The sequence below is a fragment of the Cydia splendana genome, chromosome 8 (genome assembly GCF_910591565.1).
Source record: "Cydia splendana chromosome 8, ilCydSple1.2, whole genome shotgun sequence".
Lineage (NCBI taxonomy): Eukaryota > Metazoa > Arthropoda > Insecta > Lepidoptera > Tortricidae > Cydia > Cydia splendana.
Genome location: NC_085967.1, coordinates 22,120,097 through 22,134,350, shown reverse-complemented (window position 1 = coordinate 22,134,350; position 14,254 = coordinate 22,120,097). Strand labels below are relative to the sequence as shown.

The window sequence follows — 14,254 nt, the reverse complement described above, 5'->3', positions numbered from 1 at the left end:
TAACAACATCCTATCTTATTCTCACCAAAATTCTAAAATCAACTATATTTCAAAGACATAAAGTTTAAAATTGGAACGCGTTTGAATCGTGATGTGAACATGTGAAAATTGCCGCTCGATTTGTATCATCGCGGAGACAAAATGTCGGAAGTTTTTTTTTTTCAACGGAAGGAAGACGAAGGCTTCCTCCAGTGTGCCTGTTTAGGTGCTTTTTATGGTAATCGCGGAGATTTGCAGGCGACTCTTAGCGCGCTTATTCATGGGAAATTAGAAGGAATAACATTGTCGCCGAAAAAAGACCTAAGAATTTGGCAGCTCTTTTGTTTATTGTCCACAGAATTACAAATATACGTTGTATGCTGTAGTTGTGTGCTATACTCATGTAGTCGCTCTGAGGTGAATACCAAAACCATAATAAAAAACTTTGCTCTTAATAATCTCATAATAAAAAAATTAATATTACATATTAATTGCTACTGTGTGCTAGTACCTACTAGGTGCCTATGTTATTTTTAATAAATGTGCCTTGTAGATGCTTACAGTTAAATACAACAAGAGCAAATAAAAACATAATTTTCTTAAACAAAACTTTCATTATTCTAAATAAGCACAAACAAGCTTTTGGGTACTTTGCCCAATTGCAAGATCTTCAAATGCCTCTGTAGCAGGAGTTAAGAATTGCCAGTTTTATAATATTTCGTTACAATTTCATCTGAATGTAACGGAACGTTTTCGACAGAAGGGTTCCGTAATTCTGACCATTTAGCTGAATTAAATTTGAGAAGAAAATGCAGATGTAAAAGAGTAATTGCAATACATAATTTAATATAGGGTATATTATAGTTTATGTGACTGAGCTAAAAGCGAGTGACTCGTATAGGTACCATATTTTCAATGGCGTAAAAAAAGTGAAGGTATATCTATAATATCACAGCACTTTATAAAACAAAGTCCCCCGCCGCGTCTGTCTGTTTGTGTGTATATTCGCGATAAACTCAAAAACTACCGAACGGATTTTCATGCGGTTTTCACCTATCTATAGAGTGATTCTTGACGAAGGTTTAGGTGTAAGTATAATTTATTTACCCGTGTGAAGCCGGGGTGGGTCGCTATTGAAATATAAATACAATTGGTCATTTATTTCAACTTTCTCGGAAACGTTCGTAATATTTGTCATGTTACTTAGTCTCACTATTTTTTGTACCGAGACTGGCTGAAATAGCAAGACAAGAAAATAATATGCACTACAACTGTACAATCCGTCATTCCATTTCATCGCAAAAGTTCCGTTCCACGCACCCTCGAATGCATAACAGACAACAGCTAATCCGAACGTTATCGTAAATTGTCAGTTTATGACGTGCAGAACGACCGCGGGGCGCGGGGTAGGGGGGGAGAGTTTTCTAATTTCGCCCCTCACGCCATTTTGACGCGGCTAATTCGTGTAAGCAGTTTCTGAACGCGCTTGTTTTGAGCTCTTCAATTTTACACAAAACAATTTACAGTTGGGATGAGTCCTGTGTAGGTGAGAATAAGCGTGGTTTTAGATTGTGTTTTTATAAAATATGTTGGCAAGGGGCTTTTACCTACAGCGCAATTTACATACATTCTGTTTGTTCGGTTTTTAAATTGGGAATTAGCCGTGTTAATTGTGAATATTGCGATACGCTGTTTTTGTACGTCATTGTAATTATTGTTTATTTGGATGAAAGATGTTTGCTTAAGCCGATATTGGGGAGGTCTCGGAACGTGTTTCGGCGGTTTATGGAATACTTAACTCTTATACGTAATGCATGAAAATGGACAATAAAATTAAGGACGTGACGTTTTTGGGCCGATTTCTTTTTATTGACAAAAATTTTTGCTTAGATTTTGATAAAATTTGGTGGATTGATAGAATTCCCTATTCTGTACAGTCGACGTCAAAGATATGTTTACATTTTTCACCTTATTACAAGGGAGTAAGGGGCTGTTCATAAATTACGTCAGCTATTTTTGACGATTTTTGTCCCACTCCCCCCCCCCTAAAATCATCCAAATGTGACGTAATTTATGAATAGCTAAGGTGCAAAAGTGTAAACATATCTTTGACGTCGACTGTATAAGATAAGCACAATTTCACCGTATGGTATTTTCGTAAACCAACGGAAAATTAAATTAGGTACATACATATTTTTCGGGACAAGTTGTGATATCGTATTTATCTGGATAAAATTTGCCTCGTTTGAAGTGCTGCCTGGGGCACTTCATACCATCAAATTTCGTCCAAATTTAACGAAGAAAATTCGTCACCGAAATAAAAAATCGGCTCTAGCATCCCATGGAATACAAAATTAGAAGCAAGATCAAGATCTGAGTCGGTCTAGATATTTTGCAGTACGGTTACCATCAGTTTGTCACTGACATAAACGCCGTCGAGAACGTAATTTACTTTCTATACATCTCGCTCGCACTCGCATATTAGTGCAAACGGGATGTATAGAAAGTAAATTACGTTCTCGACGGCGTTTATGCCAGTGACAAACTGATGGTAACCGTACAGGTCCTATACCTATAACTATTTAACGTTATTAGTACTTTTTATGTGAGAGTCGATCAGGACATTTTCATCATACCTAAAAATTTTTACTCAATCGAGTTTTTTTATGACGCAACAGTTGGCAACCTTCCTAAATGGGACTGAAAAAAAAACACATCCCAAAAATGGCTGCCACTCATGTCATTCCACCCTAATAAATAACCCGAAATCCAATAATTATCATCCGATGCGCCACAAATCAGTCGTACGCGCATACTAATGCTGTATCCTAACATCAGATTAAAAACATCAATACCTGTCGCTGTAGGAACTCCCACGTAATTATAGGCAACAATAACCGCGGGATTAACATATATCAAGGTGGAATAATTGAAGGAATCGATTAAATGAAGAGTATTAATTGTTGATGCGCGGGCGCTGGTCGGGAGGGTTATTCTGAGAGGAATGAAGTTCGTCCGAGTTTCAATCATTACTTATAGAGGTTTTCTAAAGGTCTTATATGATGAGAATGAGACTTGACACAGTCATTGTGTATAATGTTGGGATCAGATCTTACAATTTGACATTTCATGATTTCGCGATCATTTCATAAAATGATCGGGATATTATTTGGGAAACAGAAATATTTTGATAAAGCATTTTTGGATCTTTGCTACACGTCACAGCGTCATCTAGCGTGCAATTTGATAACTAAATAAAATCTATTCGCGTCTGGGATAACTCTCTAGTTATCTTAGTAGTCTTTATTTTATTTATTACAATTTTGAACAAACCTCCGTATAATTGATTTAATAATGCACCGATGTGATATCATAAGCGCCCTCTGTCAATCACGCTTAAACCTAAAAGTATCGATTACTACAACGTACTAAACCCCTGTACGGTTACCATCAGTTTGTCACTGACATAAACGCCGTCGAGAACGTAATTTACTTTCTATACATCTCGCTCGCACTCGCATATTAGTGCAAACGGGATGTATAGAAAGTAAATTACGTTCTCGACGGCATTTATGCCAGTGACAAACTGATGGTAACCGTACTGGTGTAAATTCCATTCGTCAGCGTGACGAGCGTTCGCGTTTGTGTTATGTCTATTTCTGTATGGGATCTTAAACAGCGCTCCATGCGGGACGTTTTGGAAACTCACAATCCCATACAAAATAGGTCACGTCGCGCTATCGAATGTTTACACTAGGGGTACTGAACTTAGGGTTTGCAATCATCCGAATCCAACTTGTATGGTACTTGAATCGAAACCCGGACACGACGGGTCTTCAGCACAGTTAGGATCCACCAACCGCAGCCATTTGGTTGAAGCTGCAGTAAAGTTTCGTTGCGGTTTCAGAATAGGGCCGCAGATCAGTTTCATGTCCGTGGGATATTAGATGTCCGTCCGTCCGTCCTGTAGAAATAAAACGAGCCACGAATGATTACTACTAATAACATATTTGCATGTAGACGCTTGTTGCTATGTGCTATGTGGAGTGTATTATTTGTACATTTGTAGTGAAAGAGTAAATAGTTTAGTGTTAAGTATGTAGTTTGGAGTCTATATTAACAACATTTACAATAAATTACTAATAATTATGTATTTATGACTGTGCAAGCACTTTTAAGAATATTAGAGGACCAAAAAATTATATACCACTAAATACAGAAGCAATTATCAATTTTTTTTAAAAGGGATGGATTTTGTACCTATTCATTTAAATAATCTAAAATTTTGAACATTATTTTGTAGAGTTTCTTATTTTCGGTGTGTTATTAGTATACAACTTTATTTGCAATTACACACTTTAGTAAACCTATATTAACATATCAAATCGTGCCTTTCCATGCACAGTGTGAGCTTAAGACTTAAAGTGATCGATGAATTGGTGATTAATATATACTTACATATTTTTTAATATTATTATATAACATTTTTCCCCCTAATTATCACCACCACAGATAACGCTAATTTATCTCCACACACATCCGTCACCGTTAATCGAAATGTTTTTTGCCGCCAATGTCCCCGGGTTACAATACGTCATTTTCCACACATGATCACCTCCCGACGGATTAGGAATGACGCATTTCCAGAACATGTTAAGCGCCAAGAATTGGCATATTTCCATCGCGAGTTATTGCCGCAAGGGGACCAGAATAAGAGCGATCTCTGGCAAAATTTGCAACTTTTCACTTGACACCTGTTGGCAATGGCTACATAAATGCTAAACTTAGCAACTTCTGAAGTCACCTAGTAAACACATTTGCTAACTAGCAACTTATTTTTCTGTGTCGTATGTTTTAGCAACATTCTCCTCCCGTCTAGTATGTTTGAAAAATTATTGGCAACTTCACTTACTTTGCGGTTTAAGAGAAATTAAATACATACTTTGGCGAACTTTCGAGCGATTTGGTTTTTTTAAGAGACTTGTAAGGTCCTTCAATCACATATGGACAAGGGACACAGCCGCCTTGCAGCTTTAGCTGAAAGATTTACCAAGTTGACTGATTAAGACGAAAGGGGGCGACTTTTACTGGGGGGAAAATGAGGACTACGTTTGTATGAAGAAGCGGTAAAGACGTGCTGGGGGCATTTTAACAGCTAACACAGTGGATTCCGTGAGTGCATGATTTTGGCTGACGCAAACACTCGCGAGCTTGTCAAGCAATAAAAATATCACCCCTGTCATATACTCCCTTTCAGTTATCGACAACGCATCAACACAAAATAATGAGCGAAATAACCCCCCACAAAACGACAAATTCTCACACGAATTCACGCGACTTACGACCTTTCTTACTAACAATCACAATGGCACCATCTGCAGACAGAGGCGCTGTCGTCGAAATTTGTCAATTATGTTTTTTTTTATGATTTTCTTTTACGTCTTATGTTAATCTTCTTGACGTATGAGTATTCCCGTATGGATGAACGTGTTGTTTGATTGTTTGGCTTTGCAGGTGTTTTAGGGAAGTGTTATAAAGGAAAATGTCATGCTCTTATTAAGGATGAATAAAATACATTTAAATATTTTTCTATCTAAGTATTGGTAAGTACCATTTATTTACATAATTAAATATACAGAGCTGAGGTACTACAAATACTACAATACAAATACAAAACTAAATTAATAACTAGCTTAAATCTAAAATAGGCCCTTGAGGCATTGTACGATGCTGGTGGCATTTCCTCGTTGTAAGTATGGTATCGCAATGCTGATACGTTGTGCGAGGAAACCGCCAGCTCTTCGGTCACCAGTTACGTCAACCAGACGCTTCGAGATTTCTGCAATTTAATGTATCTAGAGACTTTGACTATAAGATAGACGATTAGGTAGATAGAATTATATGTATATATAGAAAGTTCAATGACATACAAAATACACAGGACTGAGATTGAGATTAGTTACCATTTTGTGAAAGTATTTACTTACACATCTTAGCCTATGGTCGCATGAAACACCAGCGACACTAGCGTTATCACATCCGTTTAACCATACCTAACCAAATTAAAATCATAATAAGCAATTTAATATTTAAATGTATGCTGATCTTATGACCTCTTCATTTTCAATAAATAAGTTATATTTATAGCAATGAATCAATGATCTATGTTCAAATGACAGAAACATGTGGGCATGCCGACAGCCATCAGAAAGATATTTATGACTTTTTATTTAATAATTGCATTAATTTATTACTAAATGTTGGTGTTAAAGTGAGACAACTTACATCATGAATAATATTTCTTTAATACCAAGAACTTGCTTTGATAAATTGGATAAATGTATCTGTCAGGTAACAAGTGTTGCTATATTACGGCTTGCACGTGATGCCTTACAAAATAATTATAATTAATTTAAAAACAACGACGTTTTTCGCTTTCTGCGTTACCCAAAAATAGTACAAAAAATTGCAGACGACCTATATTTTAGGTCTGGTGGCGCCATCTACATTTCCCAATAAGAACTAACACATTTTAATTGTGTGTTGTTTATATCATATTATTTTTTAAACAATTATCAAGTCTTACTAATTCTCAACACTTCTTAGAAAGACGTATTTCAATAGTTAACCCTATTTTTAATTAAAAAAATTACGGCATTTTGATAACAGTTGTATAACTTTTATAACCCGGACTAGTTGTATGTATTTATTATTTAATTATAGGTATTTGGTTGAGAGGAAGCTCTGTTTACCGTTCCAAGAGTTAGTAATGTAAAACTACGTATATGGAAATGTTTAGAACTACTAGCGCCATCTAGTTCGTACGATGTAAACTAAAATATAATTATCTTATGAATTATATCTTAAAAACCTATAAGTGTATTTTAGATACCTATAATTTAAACTAAAAATATAAAAAATAAATTCCCACCTTTAAAACATGTTATTATTAAATTTATAACACACATTATTACTAGCGTCATTATGACACCTCATTTTTCCGCGCGCCGCCATGATGGATTAACGTCACGCGTTTTCTTTTTAAAACGCAAACAAGCCAGCACCCAGCCTTTCCAGCCAGCTAATATCGGTTAATACCTTGCCAATCATGTCGCGAGTCAATTTTCAATTTTCCCGCTTAATAAGAACGTCAACGGCGAACAAAACGCGGTTATTGCGTTTGGTTATGATAAAAGTTAGCAACAGCTTTATTTTTTAAAATGGAACGTTTTGTTATTTTCGCTATTATTGTGTCGTGAACGAAATTGGTGTTGTAATTTTCGAGATTGATTTTTGAGGGAAATTTTGGACGGGGCTATTATTTTAGTTCACGTTTTCACTATAAACAACAATTAAATATACTTTAATATAAAAAAATATAAAAAATATCATATCAAACTATCATTACCCTATCGTCATTCGTCATCATTAACCACTATGAGTACGACATCATTATGACGTAATCACAATAGAGCGCGCCAAACGGAAGCACAGAACGTGTTAGATAATTTCGCCCGCTCTGTCATGAGCAGAGTGGCGCAGTGGAAGCGTGCTGGGCCCATAACCCAGAGGTCCGTGGATCGAAACCACGCTCTGCTAAGTCTTTCAAGGCTTATATCTTTTTGCTTTTTTTTTCAAACAATACCTACTGATGATTATTAGTTTTTGTTTTTATGATTACTTAAGCAAGAATAATGTATATACATAGTTATAAAACAATTTTGTGTTTGGCTTTGTGAATATTTTACAAATAATTTATTAACGTGTTTTACTTATATATTTTAAATTATTTTTTTCTACTTTTCTTGCATAAGTACTCTTATTAAGTAAATAATACCAACCTAGCTTTGCTTCCTCCTAGTATGAATACCAAACAAATATTAAAAAACTCAAGTCCGAATAAAAGTGAATCGAAACCATTAGTTTGCGTCTGCATTGATTTATGTTTAATTGAAATGGCGGCCATTTTGATTTAACTCCAGTAATGACAGCTCGCGGTCGCTCGTGGCTATCTGCACAATGGACATTGTGTTGTGGGGGGTCAAAAATAGATGAATATGTTCCTTCATTGCTTGTAAGTACGTGCTTTACCCAGTTGCTAGGAGGTCCAAGTTTAAAAAATGTATAAATAAATAGTTTGAAAAACTTTTGAATTTGTATTTTGCCAAATGCGACTTCAACGAAGCCACGCCTTTCTGTCGCCAAAATAGTATTAAACTGTGGTCGGTGCAATTGTCCCTTAGTATGTATGGTGTTTGTAATATGGGCCTTGTTGCTTATTTATTTATTTTGATTTATTTTATTTATTTATTGAGGAGATAACACAGAAAACATACATGCGGTGAACAAAAAGACTTAAAATGACCTTAAATACAGATGCTTCCATATACGTATCTCACAGAGAAAATATTTATGTACCTATATGTATATTGCTTGATTTTACAATAAAATATATAAATAAATATGCGTAGCCACCTAATTATAGTAAAGATTAGATACGGTTTCTGAAAGACTGGTCAATAGCAAAAACAGAATAGGTAATAGATATTATACATAACTCTTTAAGCGGCAGGAACCGGCGGCATAAAATGGTACAAAAATCAAATTCCTTGACATTAACAGAAATTCCATTTTGTAGTACAAAATTAAGCATGAATAACAAAACTTTACTACCAGGAATGTTGCCATGCAAATCCGAAAGACCTGTCAGATGTAATGATGTAATAATTATGCAGTTAGGCGAGTGAAAGGGAAATCTAATGATTCGTTTAAGCTTAATGGCGGAGTTAAAGTGTTACAGGAAATCTTGGGGATATGAAAGTCTAGGTTTAATCACAGCACAGGCAAATACACGGCCTACAGCAAAAATCGAAATTTCGTTATCTGCTTCTCTGTCACACTTGCATACTCGAGTGAAAGAGTTAGTTCGCGGCCTCACTTTTTGTGTATTTTTAGACGCAATCTGACTAACTAGTAGGTATATTATATAAAAGCTAACTTTTATATATTTTGTCTGTGTCTACTGTGATAGGTATATATTTGGCAACACCACCATCGCCAACCTAATAATAATTTGTGGCGTTTAAATCTAAACGGTAGGTACAGCCACTCCAGATATATCGCTGCGGACTTAATTTAGTCGATGTTTAATTTTTATTGAGGTAATTCTACCAATTGGTATTAAGCAGTTTGATTAATATGTCAAAGATCCCATAATTGTCACGTAAAAACTAGAGATCTATGAATAGGTCTGACAATCAGTGTCAGTTCGCACCTTAAATCGCAAGGAAACATAAATATACATTCCTCCGATCAACAGCTTATATATTTCACACAATAGGTTCAAAGGTGCCTATCAGTCATTGGCTTACCACGCCAGCACCATTAGTACGCGTCAGACTTGCGCGGAAGATGGAGCGTTCTACTCGAGGCCATTAAACGGGCCAATCACAGCGCAGTGCGCGCGCACCCCGTGGAGTTCTTTATAACACTCGCGCGCACGAATATATCACACGTCAACTCTCAAAAGGGTTTTTACAAACGTATCTCTTATTCGTCATCGTTAAAGTTAATAAATTATTTAAACTTTTTGATGTTTCTTCTTATTGCGATGGCATAAACGCTATTTTATTAAGACGTCTTGATCGCATGACCAAGGATCGTAATGATCGGGATGTTAATGAAAATGATGTACCAATATCCTTATAAATCAATGGATCTGTGGATTAGTTAACGTGAATTTCATATTCATGGGTTTGTCAAGTCGAAATATTTATGTTGAATGAGATATATCATATCATGTTTAAACTGTTTAATAGATGTTGGTTTTTATTAAGACAAAGATTTCTCTTGTTTTTGTTTTTATACATGGCCGACGTCCGACGTGGCTATTTCGATTCGTTTGAGACGAATGTCATTTATATGTAAAATAGTTTTGATGTATTTATTATCAATGGGCCTTATGGGGCTCTGTTGCCTAAGCATAAATGATACCAACTTCAATATTGCCAAACAAAACTACTGATGCGCGGCGCACTTTCGCGAGGTCGAAAGCCATCAGGGGGTTAGCATAAGTTGCGATTTCGCGCGCGAGTCCATACTTGCAGTCGCGCTTGAAGTATGGAGTCGCGCACGAGAACGCAACTCAGGAAGGCCGAAACAGCAACAGCACTATCAAAGTCTGTTACTTAAAAGGCTATTAAGGCCTGATAATGAGCTTCGAGGACCAGCAAAGGACAAAGGCTAAGCTCTATGTAGAGCTAAAGCTCCGGACCATAGGAGCACGGCGAGCTTCCATGTGAGGTCAGAGGCCGAGCTGCAGATGGACCAATAGTGGACCTAATTTTCAAAGTGTGTAAAAGAAGAAAAGCCTGACGTAACCTTCGAGAATATATGAGCAGAGCCGTGAAAATTTGCGAGATCTACAGTTTACAGAGACACTATTAGTTTCAGATTACGTAGCTATTCGTAATATCCAAAGACCATTTTCATTAGAGTATGACACATGCAAAGCTACCTATGTTAAGGAGGGTATTTAGGTATTTGTCTTTAGAAAGACTCATGTGCTCATTTTTTGACATACGAATCCCAAAACAAAGCCCAGACGCTTCGGCAATCAAAATGTCCCATTTGTCATATTATCTGGCACGATGAAGTACTTTCTCGCAATAAACCTAATGACACAAATATGGCGCTGCGTGAAGGGCATATTCCTATAGCTTTCTGAGTATTCGCTGCAATTAATTAAAATATGTTTTAATTCCCAAATTAAGCGAAAACTTGTACCCATTAATATCGCCGTGAGCGGTTTGCCGCCTATATGATGGAAAATTGCTGGGAGGACATTGTGTTACAAAGACCGGAATGGTGTTCTACTGTTCACAAAAAACATATCTGTAAACAACATATCCGCAGGATGCGACCTAAGCCCTCCTACACATATACCCCGCAGCTCGACTGGACAACTCCACTGCGCATCGTGTGACCGCATCTTCAAAACCGTTTGGTTTTGCGAGCCACATTAGAGCATTTCATAATCCAGACAAGAACTGTCAATGGAGTCGCCATTTCCGGATACGGCAACGAAAACACATTTCCGGGCTAAGTGCAACCAAACCAGAGCCCTATCGCAAAAGTCGAAATGTCGTTAACTGCATCTCTATCGCTTGCATATGCAAAGAGGCACAATAGTAGATTGTTAACCAAGGATTGAAAGGCACCCATTTCTGTCGAGGTAGTTTGGCGCTCAAACGCATTGAGAGCGTCAATAGTCCGAGACGGAAATGGTGCCTTTCACTCGAGTTAAACACTCTACTTTTCATATCGAATGCGAGGAAACCAAACAAAACAAGGCAATTTCGCAAAATCAGTAATTGAAGTACCTAATAGACCTACGGCCATGATTTTTTTCCTTAGGACTTACTTGCAATCGGAGACTTTATATGTGTGAAGATTAATAACCCCTAGCGAAAATCATTTAGATTGAAATATTTACGAAAACACACATTTTTCAACAAACTGCAGTAGTTTTAAAATTATTTGTTCATTATAATATGAAAATCAGCGGGATTGCCTCTTACTTTCTCATTTTATACTTTTTCGTTCTAAAAGCCGCAATAGACTACCGGACCGCACCGCGACCTTGGTGCGCCGTACCACGTAAGTAATAACATAATAAAAGTATTTTAAATATTAAATAATAATTTAATTGATAATATAAAAAAAATATATCTTGTATTTTATTTTATTTTCATGAATATAGTGCTAAATAACTTTAAAAACCAATTTAATATCGTACAAACGTTTGACTGTGGCTGTACAAGATTCTGCCTTTGCTCATTTACGCAAGTGTAAGGTTTAAAAAAATATTTTTGGTGTATTCCTTTTGGTTCCCGCCTTATGAAATCGAGTAAATAGAATTCAACGAAAGAAATCAAGAATAATTTGTTTTTAACAATTTACTTACATATTTTTTTATAAAAAAAGGATCAACGTCGGATTAGTAAAATTAAACAATTACCAATTGTTCCAGGCGAGGAAACAAAGACATTATTTTTCCATTTTGTTTCCACCCAGTTGTTCGTGGGACGGGGACGCAAAGGAGTACACCTCTTTTCTGCGCTAGAGCATAAACGTATCACTTTCTGCGCACCTTTTAGAACAACAACGACCCACTTTCAGAGCATGAGATATGAAAAGAAATTTACACGATAGGTTCGATGAGCCAGAATCAGTTTCATAGCCGCCAGGCGCCGCCACTGTCGCACACCCAACACTACGGCCCGAGGCGACATCTCGCGACGCCGTTAGAACGCCAGCGCAGCGGGTCGCGAATTGAGATGCGCGTGAGTTCGGAAAGTTATCTTTATTGTTTAAATGATGGGTTGATTGTTGCCGGATTCTGCGATATGCTCATTTCCTTTGTTTAATATTTATATCTTAATTTTTTTGGCATACCATCACGCCAACTGACAGTAAGTTTATTTCATAATTTTGTCAAAAACATGTAAAGTATGACGGTTTTATTTTGAGACATCCACTGATGTGACTAGTCTAAGGTAGTAATGAATAAAATCATACACGGACACAGATTATATGACCATAAGCAGGTACCTATAATTGCTAAATCTAGTGATAGGTACATTTTAATAGACTCATAATTATATAAACAAAACATTTGACACCGCTCGTGATTGAGAGGAGGCCTGTGCCCAGCAGTGGGACGTATATAGGCTAAATTATTTATTTATTTATTTGAAAAATTTTAACCCATCCACCTATGTAAGCACGGTTTTTCGTAAAGAATAACCGTAGATATTGGGTTCAAAGTTGATTAAGATGGCAGCCGTGCGTCAAAACAAATACGATGCACGGTAAAACACACTATAAGTACAAATACATCGTGTAGGTATTTTTGATAGCTACGACCGCATGATCTAAGGGTAGTCTTAGCCCTATTGAACACACTTTCGTAGGTTTTATAAAGAATGTACGATTTTTTTACCATACTTGTACAAAAAAATCGTCATTACGATCCCTTCGCGCTGTCAAGTAGAAACAAATCTAATAAATAAACACCTAATTTTTGTAATTTCGAAAAAGTGCTTCAAACAAAAGTTTTGTCACCGGACATGACAACATCGTAAAACCCTAGTCTAAACAACGGCAAGTACCAGGTAATGAATCGGCAACTCTCCACGGACGCATCCGTCCGGCAACTTCTGATGTCGGAAATTCGGATTTTAAATGATTAGCCCGTCCGGTCCACTAGTGGGGACACGGAATGATGGATCGGGGATAGATGGGTCAGGTCGCCTAGCATGTGGCACTGAAATGTGGATTATGCGTTTTGAGACATAGCAAAATAGGTACGATAAATACGATAATCTGTGTTATGGGGCCTAGAGTCAAGGCGACAATCGATGATTGATAGAAAATGCCAATCGAAACTTAAATATATTCTTTACATACTTATTTTTTTCTTTTCGTTTGGCGTTTTTGTCGATGTACGATTAATGTATCTTTGCTAATATTTACTCATTTGATAAACAGTAAAACGTTTGAGTTTATAAAGCATAGGTTATTGGGCCAGATTCTCCTTTTTAGATGTTCGTTAGCGGGTCATAAAACGAATAGATTGACATTTGATTTTCATCAGAATATCAAAGTACTTAGTCTATCAGTCAGTATAAAAGTCTACGTAGTTTCGACGTTACTGTGTGAAGTACAAACTCAACAACACTAAGCTGAATGTGCGTTTTCGATAATTTCCCAGCTTCTTTAATACTGTAACATCTCTCCAAAACTACTCCAAAACGCTAAGAGAACATATTAAAGAACAATTAAAAGGCTATAGGCTTGGAATCAATTATAATTCCCATTAGACGAGGGCGGGGCGGCTGATTTATGCGCCTGCACCTTGCTTGCAGCTGCCGCCAGAACTCTGACCTCTATTGAGATAGTACGCTGCCAATTGGGTAGGTACTTACTATATAAACCAGTTTTACATTGTCAGTATTAGCACCCAAAAATCATAGATATATCACCTATAGGTATAGTATACCCGGTATACGAGATAGGTCAGTCAGCAACAGCGGAATTATTTCTGGAATCTATCAGTAGGTTAGGTTCGAAAAGGTTAAAAAAAGCGCTGGTGGCCTAGCGGTAAGAGCGTGCGACTTTCAATCCGGAGGTCGCGGGTTCAAACCCCAGCTCGTACCAATGAGTTTTTCGGAACTTATGTACGAAATATTTGATATTTACCAGTTGCTTTTCG

General features: G+C 36.8%; 1 protein-coding gene, 1 long non-coding RNA gene and 1 other non-coding gene across 3 annotated transcripts in view; all 3 read left to right on the top strand.

The window, feature by feature from the left end:
- LOC134793036 (uncharacterized) overlaps positions 1-14,254 on the top strand; it is an 814,647-nt gene that overhangs the window by 47,378 nt on the left and 753,015 nt on the right. The window lies entirely within an intron of this gene.
- Positions 1-14,254, top strand: part of LOC134793006 (zinc finger protein 91) — a 56,880-nt gene that overhangs the window by 12,438 nt on the left and 30,188 nt on the right. The window lies entirely within an intron of this gene.
- On the top strand, positions 7,507-7,578 carry Trnam-cau (transfer RNA methionine (anticodon CAU)). The gene has a single exon. It is a non-coding gene; the product is annotated as a tRNA-Met (tRNA).